Below are 6,067 nucleotides of genomic sequence, written 5' to 3' on the forward strand. Positions count from 1 at the left end.
CATGATAATACTCATGATAAGGAGTCCCCTTTCTTCAAGGTCCAGAGCACTTTTGGAACTATTTTTAGCTTTGCATAAGAGAAAATGGGTGCTTATTTACAAATTTGTTAAAGAAGCCCCAACAAAAGAAAACAAAAGTGCAATTTCCCCCTTAACAGTTCCATTGGCTAGACAAGGTGTTATTTGCAATCCTTTCTATTACCCTTGTATTTATTTGGGCTAGATAGAGAAGCTGAAATCAGGAATTAGACAAACTGAGTAAACAACTGCACCCACCCCCCAAAGAAAAGTTCCCCTTCTTTCGTCACAGTGGTTCCAGTGATCAAATTACTGACACTGGATCACAATGGTTGCCATGGAAGTGTTATTGGGGATGCTGCTTCTGTTTATTTAGAACAGGGGTTCCCAACAAAATTTTCTCGAGGACCCCTCATCGAGCCGCTATTGTGACAAGGACCCCCATTAATTCCTAATCCTAAAATTAAAAAGTGAGAGCCAAATTAAGAGTCTTTTTATATTTTATATTTATACGTTTTTTACAGTTACAACAGAGTACTCCATCAGTATACAGTTAGTTTTAATTTTCAGTTCTTAATGAGATGAACCACTTTTTAACCAACGGTCCATTTTTAACTATGCGAACTGTAGCTTCCGCAAAAAACAACGCTTTGTTTACAAACACTACTGTTTTGCAAAGAGGTAGCGCGTGCCAGGGAGGAGGGAGAAGAATGGAGAAGACAGGGTACCTGTGCAGTAGCGCACAAATGAAGCCGACGCGCGCAAAGCATCTTGGGGAGGTGAGCGTTAGTAGGATGCGCACGCTGCCTCTTTGCAAAACAGTAGTGTTTGTAAAGCGCCACCTAACGGCATACAGCAGAACTACTGCCTCTATCTAATTCTAGTTTTGCGCTAGACTCTGCTCATGCAGGAAGCGGCCAAAACAAAAAATCTGTTATCATACGAAATATATTTAATATATTTTTTAGCATCTTGCGGACCCCTCTGGCATAGCTCGCGGACCCCTGGGGGTCCCCGGACCACCTGTTGGGAACCACTGATTTAGAACACTGTTACTCCCCAGGGGTCATGAAATGTCTACTTACCAAAGTAACAAGATATGTAAAAAAATAAAAAGAAAATCCTTCCAGCAGCACCTTAGAGACCAACTACAAGTTTGTCATTGGTATGAGCTTTCGTGTGTACGTCAGACCAACACGGCTACCTACCTGTAACTAAGATATGTAAACATTTTGATCAAATCTTCTGCAGTGGCAACATTTCAGATTCCTGTATCATTATGCAACAAAACCTCCTAGCTTTAATGGTCTTAATAAAATAAAACAAATTCAACTGCTCAGGTACTGTATCTTGAATATACCTTTATCTCCCCTAAACAGAGTATATAGAGAAATAGTCGCCTGGACAAAGCCTAAGATTCCTGGCAACTTTGAACATTCTGACTGCACAAACCTGGGAGGAAATGACCAGATTCTTACTGGAAGGAAATAATAATAAATAATAATAAATCAGGTGGTAGAAGTGATCCATGCTCCATGCTTTTTCCAGAAAGTAGAGAGAAACTCATTCAGGAAGAAGTTGCCCTGAAGAACTTACCTAAAGGTAAAAGCTAAAGGTACCCCTGACCATTAGGTCCAGTCGCAGACGACTCTGGGATTGCGCGGTCATCTCACTCTATAGGCCGAGGGAGCTGGCATTTGTCCGCAGACAGCTTCTGAGTCGTGTGGCCAGCATGACTAAGCCGCTTCTGGCGAAACCAGAGCAGCGCACGGAAATGCCGTTTACCTTCCCGCCGGAGCGGTACCTATTTATCTACTTGCACTTTGATGTGCTTTCAAACTGCTAGCTCACCCCGTCGTGGGGATTCGAGCCGTCAACCTTCTGATTGGCAAGCCCTAGGCTCTGTGGTTTAGACCACAGCGCCACCCGCATCCCTGCTACCTAAAGGTAGGGGAAGTCAAACGATCCTTCATATTTTTGTCTCCAGAAAGTTTTGAGTTTCTGATCTGGACATCCATATGGAACAGAGTTCTGTCTGTGCTGTGGAAGACGAGGTGAGGTGAATCTGATGGAGGGAGGCTGTGCAAGTGAATAGGTGGACATGCAGACTCTCTGTGTATTTGTGAATACTAGGAGGCAAGCATAGTTATGGGTCAATGATGCATAGAGTGTAGCGCTACAACTTTTAATAGATCAATCGGTTTTTAAAAACCAGTAAAATAGTACCGTAACCCCCGTTAGTTGTGAAATAGACTTTTAAACTATTGTTGCCTATTTTTATAGTGTATGCATAAAAGAGGCTGCTGGATCAGGCCAGTGGCCCATTTAGTCCAGCATCCTGTTCTCACAGTGCCTATGGAAAAACCCAGTATTTTATCATGGACATATTTGAGCTGCCAAGATGCTGCCTTGAAAAATACCCTTGATGAAAGTTGAATCGTTCAGTCAATTAAGAACCATAGCATTCATTGGCTTAGATTTATTTAATTAGCTGGCAGCTCTAAGTAAGAGGCCCATAATCTGCTTTAGCATAATGCTTTAATCCACTTCTGCCTGCCAGTCCCTCCTCTCTCTCTCTGGTGTCCTCCACAGCCTCTTGTAAATTTTGGCTCCTGGTTGCCAGCCAGTGCCCAGTCACGGAAAGATTACAATGCTTGGAGCTTTCTAGGTTTGTGGGGGTGGGAAGCTGAATATGGAGGGATTTGATGGAGGTCTATAAAATGATGTGGGAGGGGGAGGAAAGTGGATGGAGAGGAGTTTTTCTTCTTTGCTCTCATAAGACCAGAGCCTCTGGTCATCCAATTAAGTTGAAAGGTGGGAGTTGCAGGACAGATAAAGAGAAATGCTTCTTCGCACATCATATAGTTAATTTGTTACCATGAGACCACAACCTGCTGGGAAAGATTTTAAAGAGGGATTCAGTGAATTTGTGAAAGATGGGTCTATCAAGGACTACATGTCACAGTGGCGATATTTAAGTTGTTTTAAACTGTTTTCAGTATTGTGCTTTAATGTTGTAAGTAACTCACCCTGGACCCTGGACTGTGGGCAAAATGAATAATACTAATACATTGGCTCCAGTATCAGAGGCATATTAGTTGCTGGGAAACATGAGCAGATTTCTTTTGTGAAACTCTCCTACTTGTGAGCTTCCCATAAACAACTGGTTGGTCTTTGTGAATGCTGGACAAGAGCAGGACTTTTGTTCTTGTATTCTTATTAAGTGTATCACACGTAAAGCCTGAAATTCGAGTTCTTTAAGGACCACAGTGACCCCTACAGGCTATGAACCATGTTGACAGCCTCTACTAAATGCATCTTTCTACAAAATAGGGAATAAGATGGAAAAGATGGAAATATTATTCTTTTTGTAGGAGCTAGAGAAAAGGGTGATACTCCTAACTGAAATCACACTCTTCCTTTTCCCAGAGAATTTCACTTCTATTAATTGTGGCTCACACTTTGGAATATGTTTTGATCTTGCTCAATAGAAACCTAAGCAAAGTTTCGGAGACCACTGAAGCTTTCACATGAAGGTTTCACAGAAAGCTACCCACACATCAAGTACTGCTTAAAGTCCAAAATAAAGGGTGCAAAATTGGAAAAGGGTATGCTGTTGTTTAGATATGGTTCCAGCATATTGATAACACTACTCACCTTTTGAGAAATATTTATTCCAAAATCCACTGTTGGATCAGAGCCAACCAAAATGTCACAAAATAGCTCAGATTTTTCCAGGTTTATTTTTATCAGGTTATATGTTACCCAAACTGGGTGGGCCAGATCCCACCCTGCAAAAAAAGAAAACCACATCCAAAACTTAGACTGGATGTTGAAGCCTTGAGGTCTGCATTTAGATTCAGTCTGAAGATGAAGACTGAATTATCAGGTTACATGTAGGATTCTGGGTTGAAGAAGCAATGGCTGGTGCCCATTTTTTAAAACATACAGCTGTTGTTCAGAATGTTAGGTAAAAGTCATCCATAGAAACAGAGGTTGCATTCTACACACATTTACCTGGGAGTAAGTTCCATTGAACACAGCAGGAATTGCATGAATAGCCTTGGTCTTCCTCAAAACTCTGAAAGGATATAATCCTAAACATGGCTTCTAGGAAATAAGTTTCACTGGGAATTATTTTGGAATAGACATGCTAGAACTAGGCTAGAGAGGACTTACCCATATTTGCAGAGCAATTCCACCAAAGAACTGCAATGGATACACACAAACTGGCATGCTTTGACCAAAATAAGTTTAGCATGTATTTTAAAGAGGCATGTTTTTAAAATGCACCCAGATAGTGTGTTGCAATCTAGATCAGGGCTTCTTTTCCCCCACATCACACCATTTGCTGCTATTCAGCATAAACAAGGATATATATTTCACTATTAAAAGTTTGAACTTGTGTCACTGAATAAAAGCGAGAGCAAATATTTTCCTCCTTCCTGGGACTTGGTATTTAGAAGCTGTCATGTCCAATTATGATGGTAGTTTTCCCATTAAAAAGGGTAAGGGGGGGGAGACACCCAAAAGTAATTTGGAGGCCTCATTACATGCTCCATCTGGGCTCTTTTGGCTGTGGGGACTGGGCTTGCAGCATGATTAGTTTTGCCAAAGCCACAGCAACTGCTTATGTTAATGGTTCTTGACACTTGCAGGAAAAACTGTGCAGAGTAGTTTATTGGGCTCCTCTGTTAGTGGCAAAGTTCAGGCAATTTGAATGCACAGCTATTAGAAGCCTTAGATGTGAAGGCCCTGATCTGTTTATCTCACTCTAACTTGGGATAGGCTGTTAACGAAGATGGGGGAAGGAAAAAGGGATGCCTGTCAAAGAACAGTGGATATAAATGTAGTCTAGTTGGAAAACAGCTGCCAGAGATGCTCGAAAATATATCCTGATTTAGCTACACAACTCCTAAGGCTTCTGTACTTTCTGATCATTAACCTAAGACAAGCCTGCTGGATCTGGCCACTGTCCTTTCTAGTCCAGTATCCTGGTCTCACAGTGCCTAACTAGATGGCTGTGGGAAATCTACAAGCAGGACCCAAGCGCAAGAGCACGCTTTCCTCCTTCAATTTCCAGCAGCTAGTATTCAGAATCATACTGCCTCCTACTATAGACCTCTATGCAATTCAGGTGAGGAGATTGATAAATGATCTTTTTTAGATTGGTTAAAAGTTCTGAATTATTAGGTCTAGTCCAGTGGTTCCCACTTAGCTAAGAACTGCGGGCCCCATTTTTCAAAAAGCCAAGCCATGGACCCCCTACTTTTGAAAATATTTATTTTCTCTGTGGTAGCTTTTGCTATGTGAATGGTGTCACGGACCACTGCGTGGGGGTGTCACGGACCACTGCGTGGGGGTGCCACAGACCCCCCAATTGGAAACCACTGGTCTAGTCTATTCTCTTGTGGTAGCAAGTCCCACACACATACTAGCACCCATCAGAACTTGGTGACTTTCCCAAAAAGAGGAACAGCTGCCTGAGCATAAAGAGAAACATTTTTTAGAGAAGGGCCGATTTACACTCAAGCTAGTTAGCCATCTCGTTTGTGTATTATGGCTCTTATGGAACAAATTCTTACATAGCCTAACCCTGTGTATTACTTTGTTGGAAGTAAGTTGCACTGATTCCAAGGGACTCACTTGTAAGGATACAATTGAATATACAGTATGTTTTATATTGTCTTAGCCCTGAGGATATGGATGTCTTCATTTCCCATCTATGATCCAGCTCACAGCGCAGCTTCACAAGTGCTTTCCGATCCAGCTGAAGAACCTCTCTGCAACGCTCCTTACTGAAATGTTGAAATGACAAGGGAAATCAAAGCAAGGACATTTGCAAACGTTAGAAGGGAATTGCAACTGCTACTTCCAGACTATCTGAAAGGAACTTGAGCTAGTGGTGGGGACCACACCACCAGAGACATATTCTTGGCTTCCACAAGATCCTTTTCAATGCCAGATCCTTTTTAACTCAAGAGTGTGGGCTGCAACAGCATTAGGAATTATGGTAGTTCGAGAGTGACAAAGGAAATGAGACATGGCT

The sequence above is a fragment of the Zootoca vivipara genome, chromosome 7 (genome assembly GCF_963506605.1).
Source record: "Zootoca vivipara chromosome 7, rZooViv1.1, whole genome shotgun sequence".
NCBI lineage: Eukaryota > Metazoa > Chordata > Lepidosauria > Squamata > Lacertidae > Zootoca > Zootoca vivipara.